Raw genomic sequence first — 12,367 nt, 5'->3', positions numbered from 1 at the left:
AAACTTTCCTCATGTCAGCACGTTGTAGGTGTCACCACCAGCGCCAGCCTTGTGTGAATGCCCTGGAAAGCTCATCATTTACATATCACAGCATCTTCTTCCTGCCCGTTAAATTCCGCGTCTGTAGCATGTCATCTTCGTGGTGTAGCAATTTTAATGGCCAGTAGTGTATATATGGGGAACAGTGAAAAAGCGAAGTGGATGCTAACAATCCTCACGCAATTTACGATGTTAACGGAACATTACTAGAGAAACTGACAACATCACACCTGCAGAATTACAGTGTGTTGCTAGTAACATCATCACAAGAAGTCAGTGATGCCTGGATGCCCATGGCCATCACTTCCATTATCCCTTATAAAGAGGTAACTACATCTTGAACATTACTGTTATCTATTCCGTTTAGTCAGTCATTGTTACTTGAACCTCGAACGTGAGGTGTGCTGATTTAATGTGGGACACACTGTAGTTACTACCCAGCCACGAAATTATTGCACTTGGCCTCCCGAGGCCGCTGTGGGGATCACGCGCTGACGCTACAGTAAACAAGTACAATGGTGACTAGGGAAAAGATACCAAAGCGTCAATGTTTCCAGGTTAGTTGTGAACTAATTCGGCATGTCCTGGTGAAATATCGTCCGTGGAGCATTGCTGTGTTATCCACAATCATGTATACCCCTGACAGTGGAAAACGGAGGAAGAAAATGTCGCGAAAGGTGTCGCATTCAGGTGGAAAAGAACATATATTCTAAGTTGTACAGTTCTGCGAAGAAAAAAAAAAGCAGATCTGTTAATAATACCTATATAGCAAGCAGTCTCGCAGGCGGAAAAGGTGGTAGGGAAGTCAGAAAGAACAGTAAAATACATTTTAAAAGATTTTAAGAAAGCATAAGAAACTGAGGAAAAATGAAAACTCTTTGAAAAAAAAGGCGTTCTAGGAAAGTAGTTTCTCTGGATGATTCGATAAAATATTATGATAAAGTATTATGAGCATAAGAAAGAAATCCCAACAATGAGCAAGCTGCTTATATTTTCAATAACATTGAGTTAAATTTACGTGTGGAGATGGGAAACAACCGGAAAATTTTGAAAGAGATAGGAGAAAGATTCAAAAAATTTAAGAATAATTTTTCCATCTTAAATCAAGTTTCCGACGTTGTAGGAGAGCGTGTGGAATCAGAAATAATAAAAAGGTACCAAATACAGCACCGAAATTCACGGACAAAAGGTGGATGGATACGCATTATACCATGAAAAAGAGGTGGGAGTCTGAAGTTCCGCTAGACGTGGTACACAGCCACACGTTTCGGAGGGCGCCACATTCCAAGTAGTCTTAGCGTGGTGCCACGCATAGGTTACTATGGTCAATCGCCTCCTAGATGGCGCACATACCAGGGACGGTATAAGACAGAGAGACCACACATCCGCCAATAGGTAACGTCTGTTCTGGCAGAGAGCCCTGTAACCTGGAAATATGTGATGCGTCCGCCAAATAGGCCGCAAATGTACATTCATACACCTAACGCAATATTTGAGCGACACGTTGCTTTTTTCAGTTCTGAGTGCGCAGTGGGCATGTAAATATGCCTAGGAAGTTGTTTCTCCTGCGAAGTATAAGGGCCTGGTGAGATATTTCGCCTAATGTCATGCAGACCACATAACACAACTGTAATGCGGTTCATTCTTCATGATAATTCTCGGCCGCCCTCTGCAGGGGGCTGGAGATGCTCCTGCAGCGTTTTCGGTGGTGTTTGATCATCCACATTACAGCCTACAACTAGCTCTCCTTGATTTGTATCTCCGTTCACATGACGGCCTGGTTTTGAAGACAACATTTTGGCGCAGTCAACGAGCTGTAGATCAGCATAGAGTATTGGTAGAAGGCTCAAATGGTTCAAATGGCTCTGAGCACTATGGTACTTAACATCTTACGTCCTCAATCCCCTAGAACTTAGAACTACTTAAACTTAACTAACCTAAGCAGATCACACACATCCATGTCCGAGGCAGGATTCGAACCTGCGACCGTAGCGGTCGCACGGTTCCAGACTGAAGCGCCTAGAACCACTCGGCCACAGCGGCCGGCTTGGTGGAAGGAAGAGGCTGCTGCCTTCTATGACGAGAATGTTGGAAAGTTGACACAACGCTATGGCAGACGTCTATGCCGGATCGACGACTATGTAGAGAAGTACTAGGAGGTGTAGCTAACTTGCAAACAAAACATTTTTGATCTTCACAGTGGTTTCCATTTCTCGACCGATCGGAATTCACTTTCCGAATAGCCCTCGTATATACATTCTAATGCAGTAGCCGATTATGCTGGCGACGTAACAGCCCAATCAATAGAGACCAAAGAAAGTCGAGTACATATAACACATGTACGTTCGAATGTTTATAACAGTATTGCGTAAAAGTAAATCGATTCAGAACTTCTCGATATTTCTGGTATCAACCTTTCCGCTTTATGCATCACATATTTATTTATGTATTATACTATTAAAAATTGGTACATAAGAACACGCGCGTATTCGAATGCAACATTGTGTCCAATTTCCTAAGCAGTCGATGAATAATTTTCGGAGATTTAAGAATTTGGCCATCAGGGGAAACGTGTCCCAGTATCAAATTTAACTACATTAAATTTTCTAGAAAAAGGTTCCCCTCATTGTTTTTCTGTTGCGTTAATAATTTGTGCGTAGTGCGCGAGAGAATGTGAGAATCTAGCGCTTGGTTTATGAAGGCCAGTTATAATATTACAGGTTGTGTACAACTACAACGGTATAGGCAGCTGAATCGTTATGTCAAAATTTCAAAGAAATGGATGAAGAACTTTCGGTGATTTATCATTTTGTACAAACAAACATTTACGTTTTTATTTACATAGATTGGACTCGCATTCGGGAGGACGACTGTTCAATCCCGCGTCCGGCCATCCTGATTTAGGTTTTCCGTGATTTCCCTAAATCGCTCCAGGCAAATGCCGGAATATTCCGTTGAAAGGGCACAGCCGACTTCCTTCGCCGTCCTTTCCTAAACCGATGAGACCGATGACTTCCCTGTCTGGTCTCTTCCCCCAAACAGCCCAACCCAACCCTCCAACAGGTACGATCAATGTGTTAACAACTGAGTGAAACGCCTCGAGTATTGAGAGTGGCGAATGGTCGTCATTTGTCTGATGTAGTATTTCAGGAGTAGACTTGAATAAATGTTGTACCTTGTGTAAAATGCTCAACTTCGTGTCGCGATTAGATTATGCGTCATTCTCATTTCAAGTCGTCAAAACAAGTTACTCTGAGCACTATGGGACTTAACATCTGAGGTCATCAGTCCCCTAGAACTTAGAACTACTTAAACCTAACTAACCTAAGGACATCACACACATCCATGTCCGAGGCAGGATTCGAACCTGCGACCGTAGCAGTCACGCGGTTCCGTACTGAAGCGCCTAAAACTACAAGGCCACCGCGGCCGGCTCGTCAAAACATTGTGAATTATCCTGTATAAGGGGCAATCGAATGAAAACGAGACGAATGGAAAAAAAGTAAGAAAACTGTTCATTATTTCAAAAGTAATCGCCGTAACTGTTAATATATTTATATCCCTCTGAGACAAGACGGTCAACGGCTTCGTGGAAAACTGTTAGCGGTTACCTGAGCAACCACGTCTGTAACCAGAAAATCACAGCCACGAATGTCTTCCTTCAGGGCTTGAAAAATACGGAAGGCGCATGGGGAGAGATTAGGACTGTTTGGAGGATGTATAAGGGCATCCCAACGAAACTTCAGCAGCATATTCGAAACGTGGGGACGCGCACACATGCTGCCAAGGTTGTTTCGATTATGCTTCAGATTTGTCCCTGGAAAGCCGTTACACATCCTCCATACGGTCTCCCGATCTTCGATCTCCTCCCTCTCCCCCCCGGAACGCCCTCTGCCCCCCCCCCCCCCCCCCCAGCTTTACATGTAACCACGAAGAAAGGCATTCGTAGCTGTTGATATAAAGGGTTATTCTAAATGATGGACCCATTTTCAAAAATTCGTATGTATTCAAGTACAAATCCAAAATGAACAAACTTTATACCAATGAAAAGAGGAAATTTCAAAGTTTTTGGCAGGCAGTGGCTGGGGGGCTGTGATGGTTTCAGAAGCGACCGGTAGAGTTCGCGCAGCAACAGGGCCATCATTCCGTTTCACGGTCTGTTGTGAGAGAGATTGCGACTGTGGAGCACAAGGTTTTCTGCGTTCTGAGTTCGCGAAGAATGAGTCGCAAATGGCTGTGCAGCGGGCATTTCGTACCAAATTCGGTATTCAGCCAACAGCTCGCAAAAGCATTAGTCGTTTGTTTAAGCAATTTAAACAGACTGGGAGTGTGTGTAAAGGGAAAAGCATAGCATAGAGAATGATGTACGACAGATTCAAGAAAGTTTTGTGCTTTGTCCCAGTAAGTCTACCAATCGAGCCAGTCGAGAACTTGGAATACCCCAACCAACTATATGGAAAGTTCTGAGACGGCGCTTACTATACAAGCCCTACCGACTACAAATTGTGCAGGCTCTCAACACCAATGACAAATAGAAGTGTCTCGCATTTTGTGGTTATGTGCTAGCAAAGACGGAGAATGAAGCATTTCTACAACGTGTAATTTTTAGTGAGAAGTGACATTCCACCTTAGTGTAAAAGTCAGCAGACATATGAGGTTTGTAAAATCCACATTTATCATTGCAACACGAGAGAGACTCACTGAAGATCAACGTGTTCTGCGCCGTATCCTGTAGAAAGGTTTATTGACCATCTTTCTTTTTGCGGAAAGTACCGTAACGGGAATCACATACCTGGACATGCTGGAACGATGGCTGTTCCCTTATGGAAGATTCTAAGGACTTCATTTTCCAACAGGATGGAGCTCCGCCCATTGGCATCGTGATGTACGAGGCCTTTTGAATGACTCCCTTCCTCAGCGCTGGATCGGTCGCAGGGAACTTGAGGAACTGCTCTGGCCCCGAGATCTCCTGATGTGACACCCTGCGACTGTTTCTGATGGGGTTATGTGAAGGAAGCTGTTACGTCCCGCTTCTACCAACCACTCTGAATGATCTGCGGAACCGAATCACTACTGCTGGGCACTCAGTAACAGGCAGATACGCTTTCGCGTGTGTGGGACGAGTTTGGCTACCGCGTCGATGTTTGCCGTGCAAGCAACGGCGGCCACGTTGAACATTTATAACATTTATCACAATTCTAATTATTAAATAATTATTAAAAACTAAATAATTACAAATTATTTAATTTATGAAACTGATATAAAACACTGCGAAAAAAACTTTGAAACTTCTTCTTTTCATTGGTATAAAGCTTATTCATTTTGGATTTGTACCTAAATAAATATGATGTTTTGAAAATGGGTCAATCATTTATATCAACCCGATACTTTTGTCGAATAGGTACATGCCTGGGCACAATCATGGTTCCATAGGAAACTAAAAACATTTTTCCATGAATGCACTGACCTTGCCTCAAAACGGTTCAAATGGTTCAAAGGGCTCTGAGGACTAAGGGACTTAATTTCTGAGATCATGAGTCTCCTGGAACTTAGAATTACTTAAACGTGACTAACCTAAGGACATCACACACATCCATGCCCGAGGCAGGAGTCGAACCTGCGACCGTAGAAGTGGCGCGGTTCCAGAGTGTAGCGCCTAGAAACCGCTGGGACACTCGGCCACTCACTGCCGCTTATACAGGGTGTTCCAGAAATGTTGCAACAGACTTCGAGACATTTTAGAGTGTGTTCACGCCTTCGGCAGCCAACGTGACTTTGTACGCTGGTGGAACATCGACGTAGCGCAGTGTTTCTTGTTATTCTGTGATCGCGACTAATTGCCACAATAATCAGTGAAGCTAGCTGCTGGGTAGACAATGCTCTGTTGCTACGTTGAGGTTTTGGATACAAGTTTTTACTGTAGTTTATTTTTGTCTTGGAAACCTCGAAAACCTCCAATGTTTTCGGCATACAGGAGAAAAATGAACTACAGAAGGAAACCCCTGCCCAAAACCGTCATCCACTGAGGCAACAGACCATCGCATTCCTAGGAGACGAGGCCTTCATTCACTGTAGATAGGTCCATCTTCTCTACTGCCCATCGTGGCATTCAGTCTTGATCACTGAATAGCAGTGACATCGCGAGACGTTTGCCGGTGTACAAAGCCACTTTTGCTGTCGATGTGGTAGCCTAGTGGCAGACTCTGGCGCTTGTAACTTCGACAGTCTGAAGCGTCGTTGGATGACGTTTCAGGACACGGGTTCCTAAAGTTGATTTGTTCCTCAAGACATCAAGACATCCTCTACAACCTCCCCCTTCCCCCTTCACTCCCACGCCACCGCCAGTTTGTCGCAAGTTTTCTGGGACACTTGTATATGAAAATAACATTAGCTGTCGCACTTTGGCGTCTCTCAGTTTCAACGCCGTCAACAGCCCTTTAGCGAGACAGCTTCGGGTACGGCGTTTCACTTAGGGCACAGCGGACTACGACGCAGACGCCTGGAGGCTACGATGGGGGCGCCCCGGCACTGTGTGGGTCCCCCTATTTCCCCCCCCCCCCCCCCTTAACCCCATACCTCGCGTCGACCCGCCCCGCCTAATACGCAGTTTAGATACGAGCGGTGCCGCAGCCGTCTCCGCCAGCCTTTATCGCTTCCGCAGCCGATTTACAGGCGCCGGCGAGGGCGTAGCGCGGGGTGCGTCCGGCGCCTGCCGCCTGCCTCAGATAGAGATTTCAGCCACCCGACGATTGTTATTTTTATCAGCGCCCCTAGACGGCTAAGGGGCGCGCTTCCTGCCTGTCCACGGTGAATGCGCTGCTCACCGTTCCGGGTCTGGAAATTGTCGAGTCAAGACAGTCTTGTTGGGGTGCGGATAGTACCTACTGTTCCGTTACTCACTGAGGTGAGGTGCTCAGTTTAAAATACAGGCATCGACAGCTTATTAAGTTCTCAGAGTGCAATTTCCCAGTGGGCTTAGATATATTCGTATACAGACTGTTCTTCATGATTGGGCTATTTTTTTTTACTTAAAATTAAAAAAGAAGTCATTGCCATGTTTTTACTGTGAATGAAGATGGGCCTAATATAAATACCTAGACAGCTAATGATAGTTTCACACTTTGCTTAACAGTGAAATTTTATATACAGATTTACATATAGCTACTTATTGTAATTTGAAGAAAATGGATACCAACAACTATAATTCTATTTATTAGCTTTATTTAGCTATTAGCTTCTGTCCGTATTGGCGCCATCTTCAGACCTGTATACACGAAATTACGTAACTCATCTGACTGTTTGTTCCATTATAGGGACTTGAATAACCAACTGGTTTCTGTAGACTGCTTAAAACGTCTCGGTAGACGTGGACGCTTCATATCTCAATCTTACACAGGACGGAATTATAGAAACATTTAATAATTAGTCCGTAATTAAATTTTGGAGTTTGAGCTGTTTTCAGTATGTGTGTTGAGATACTGATTACATAGGGCAAACTACTGATGCACGTAATAATTTGAAAAGTCCTGGGTATTATTTCCCCACTGTTAATTAGCCGGCCGGAGTGGCCGAGCGGTTCTAGGCGCTTCAATCTGTAACCGCGCGACCGCTACGGTAGCAGGTTTGACTCCTGCCTCGGACATGGATGTACATGATGTCCTTATGATAGTTAGGTTTAAGTAGTTCTAATTTCTAGGGGACTGATGGCCTCAGATGTTAAGTCACATTGTGCTCAGAGTCATTTGAACCCCACTGTTAATTATTGTTCAACTCATGTAAGAATATTGTTAGTTGCCATCAAGTTCAGAATTTGTTTTCAAGGAAATTATGCACATAGGTGCCTCAAAGTCGGGGTACGGTGGAGGGGACAAGAGAAACACTTGTTTGGCCCCCTGAAACGTTTCAGTAGATATCTGTTTTTTGTATAATTACACTGAATTTCTTTGGGTTGCTTTCTTATTTGAATGCATTTTCTCTTTTGTGTTTGAACACATGTACATGCTATTATAACAGTTTATTTGGGATATTAATTACTATCTAACGAAAGAATAATTACTGTAAAGTCGACATCCTGCAATAGTTTATTGTTTTAGAACAGTATGACATCACAGGAATACTGGTGCGAATGTATCTAAGTTCAAAATTTTTCTACTATCTAGAGCCAGTGACGTCTTTAGGCAGTTGCAGCAGTACACGAGGAACGATGTTGTTTCAGGCGTATTTATATATTGATTGAAAGACAAAAATACATGTCTGTGATATCACTTGTTATATGGAAATAGAACATCTCAAGAATGTTTAGTTACTACATTTTATGGAGTGCACGGTAAAATACGCCTTTCATAAGTATATTCTTTGCTTACTTGACACTCTTTGTAAAACCATGTATACTTGACGAAAATGTTTTATGAGGCACCATGTACAGTTATTGTTTGAATTGTCTGTACGTTTGTTCTCCTTTCGTACAGATGGCTCGAGGATGATCAGAATGTTACCTAAATCGATTGTAAAACAAAAATAAATACAGCTATGTATTACATCACGCTGTTTCTTACTGTTATCTTCTTGTATGTGTTGCCAGGGACCATCGTTTTAAACAAGAGACTCACGCTTTGCTCCTCGTTCATTCCTAAAGTATTCCTCATAGCCTGTAAAGGATGACCACAATGAAATTAATTAGTGGGGTTTCTCATTTGATTTTTTTTCTAAGCTTATGGTATTCCATCGGTCTTTCTCTGTTTTAGTGGTTCTATTGATTTAACCAGGGAGACAAAACAACACTGATGCTAGTCCCTGTTGCCCGCACCGAAACTTAATTAGTTTTTCATTACTTCTCTTTGACATTCTAGTAATGTAAAATAGAATCCTTAAAAAGATAAAGTCTCTGTTAATCGAAATTTATTCAGGAATATTTTATGTCTTTTGATCTCCAGTGCTTATTAATGGAAAGTTAAATGTGGTACTCTTTCATCTCCTGTATCGCACTGTTTGCACTTAGGATCTTTTTCCTCTACTTCCATCGGGTGTAGATGTTTCTTGTTGTTCCCATGGGCAAACAATAAAGTTACCTTGAGTTTAATCTGCCTCCTGTTCAAGATCGGGAATACATATCACTTTAACCATCGCTTTGGCATCACTAGCTTGTCATATTTTAGTTTTCTAGATTTTAGTCCAAAGTTCCACGTACTGCCTCTTTATGCAGCAAGTTACGTTTGATTTTACCATCACCTTAGTGATAGAACAGATTTTGTTCCAACAAATGGAGCCGTTGTCCCTGCCATGGCTAGTCTTTCAGCTTGTTCGTCACCACTAACACCTAGGAGATCAGGGACCCACAGCAGCTTTTCCTGTTTCTTTCCTTAAACAAATAAGGATTTCATGGCATTCTGAAATAATCTTTGATCTTGGGGCCCAGACTTCAGAGCTGCTTGGCTCTCTGAATGAATGTAGATGCTATGATTTCTTTCACACCTACATAATTTCTCATCCCACACTCTGATAAGAAAAAAATACGAACGGATGTTGAAAATTAAACCCTTTGCTTTTTTCTGTGATCTCATAAATCTTTTTAAGTAAAATACACGTTAGTAACTATCTACATCTTTATTCTTCATGTATACATATACAGAGTGGTCCATTGACAGTGACCGGGCCAAATATCTCACGAAATAAGCATCAAACGAATAAACCACAAAGAACTAAACTCGTCTAGCTTGAGGTGGGAAACCAGATGGCACTATGGTTGGCTCGCTAGATGGCGCTGCCATAGGTCAAACGGATATCAACTGCGTTTTTTAAATTGGAACCCCCATTTTTATTAAATATTCGTGTAGTGCGTAAAGAAATATGAATGTCTTAGTTGGACCACTTTTTCGCTTTGTGATAGATGACGTTATAACAGTCACAAACGTGTAAGTACGTGGTGTCACGTAACATTCCGCCAGTGGGGACGGTATTTGCTTCGTGATACATTACCCTTGTTAAAATTGCCCGGTTACCAATTACGGAAAAGATAGATATCGTGTTGATGTATGGCTATTGTGATCAAAATGCCCAACGGGCGTGTGCTATGTATGCCGTTCGGTAACCTGGACAACATAATCCAAGTGTCCGGCCCGTTCGCCGGATCGTTACGTTATTTAAGGAAGGAGGAAGTGTTCAGCCACATGTGAAACGTCAACCAGGACCTGCAACGAATGATGATGCCCAAGTAGGTGTTTTTGCTGCTGTCGCGGCTAATCCGCACATGAGTAGGAGACACGTTGCGCGAGAATCAGGAATCTCAAAAACGTCGGTGTTGAGAATGCTACATCAACATCGATTTTACCCGGACCATATTTCTGTGCACCAGGATTGACCGTCGTGTACAGTTCTGCCACTCGGCACAAGAGAAATTACTGGACGATGACAGATTTTTTGCACACGTTCTATTTAGCGTTGAAGCGTCATTCACCAACAGCGGTAACGTAAATCGGCATAATATGCACTATTGGGCAACGGAAAATCCTCAATGGATGTGACAAGTGGAACATCAGCGACCTTGGCGGGTTAATGTATGGTGCGGCATTATGGGAGGAAGGATAATTGGCCCCCATTTTATCGATGGCAATCTAAATGGTGCAATGTATGCTGATTTCTTACGTAATGTTCTACTGATGTTACTACCAGATATTTCACTGCGTGACAGAATGGCGATGTACTTGCAACATGATGGATGTCCGGCACATAGCTCACGTGCGGTTGAGGGGGTATTGAATAGCATATTTCATGACAAGTGGATTGGTCGTCGAAGCCCCATACCATGGCCCGCACCTTCATCGGATCTGACGTCCCAGGATTTCTTTCTGTGGGGAAAGTTGAAGGGTATTTGCTATCGTGATCCACCGACAACGCCTGGAAACATGCGTCAGCGCATTGTCAATGCATGTGTGAACATTACGGAAGGCGAACTACTTGCTGTTGAGAGGAATGTCGTTACACGTATTGCCAAATGCATTGAGGTTGACGGACAGCATTTTGAGCATTTATTGCTTTAATGTGGTATTTCCAGGTAATCACTCTGTAACAGAATGCGTTCTCAGAAATGATAAGTTCACAAAGGTACATGTATCACATTGGAACAACCAAAATAAAATGTTCAAACGTACCTTCGTTCTGTATTTTAATTTAAAAACCTACCTATTACCAACTGTTCGTCTAAAATTGTGAGCCATATGTTTGTGAATATTACAGCGCCATCTATCACATAGCGTAAAAAATGGTCCATCTAAAACATTCATATTTCTTTACGCTACACGAATATGTAATGAGAAATGGGGGTTCGTATTTAATAACACGTAGTTGATATCCGTTTGACATATGGCAGGGCCATCTAGCGGGCCAACCATAGCGCGATCTGGTTTTCCCCTTCAAGCTAGACAAGTTTCGTTCTTTATAGTTTTTTTCGTTTGACACTTATTTCGTGAGATATTTGGACCGGTCACGCTTTGTGGACCACCCTGTATGCAGCCTTCTGGTGCTAGAGGGCTCCAAATTGTATCGCGTACCATGGCAGTGTGTCACGCGACTATGTCGGTGCTTGGGAAACAGCGAGCTATAATCGAGTTTCGAATTTGAATAGTTCGTCCACACATGGAGCACCGTCTCTTTCAGAATGAAAAAGCGAGACCACACACGAGCGTTGCGACATCTCCAATTGCTGTCATCGACCATCCTCAATACATTCCCGTCATGGTCTCATCGGCTTTTCATCTGTTTACGAATCATAAAGAACACTTTGGAGAAGTTCCCTTTGATAGTGATGAAGTAGTGCTAGCAGAGATGAGGTTGTGGCTACCTCAACATTGTACACTGACGGTATGAACCAACTGCGTCTCGTTGAGAGAAATGTGTTCTCCTGGGCGATTAATGTTGAGAAATAAAAATGTAGACATGAAAAACAAAGATGTGAATATTAATAACGTAGGTTTTATTAGAAAAGCTTCAAGATTTTTCACATAAAGAATTTGGAGGCATTACTATGAGGCATGCCCACGTACGAAGCGTACCTCAGTAAAGCTAATAGCTTGTCCAGGCCAAAGACTCATAACCAGCACACTGCTAGTCATCCACAGAATAAAAGTCTTCTCGATGGTCTTTCGCAGAAAAGCTATACATCAGAACTGCAGACAACTGGCATGTGTAGGAGAGAGCTTTATACCTTGATTCACTTTTGACACTATCTAGTGCAATCGTTTTCAGAAAATGCAACAATTACTTCGGAAAATGAAGGTATTTCCAAATGTGGAAAGATGTACCAAGGTGCAAAGTGATCATGTAACTAGGAACA

The sequence above is a fragment of the Schistocerca gregaria genome, chromosome 1, assembly GCF_023897955.1.
Source record: "Schistocerca gregaria isolate iqSchGreg1 chromosome 1, iqSchGreg1.2, whole genome shotgun sequence".
Classification (NCBI taxonomy): Eukaryota; Metazoa; Arthropoda; class Insecta; order Orthoptera; family Acrididae; genus Schistocerca; species Schistocerca gregaria.
Note: the sequence above shows the minus strand (reverse complement) of the source record.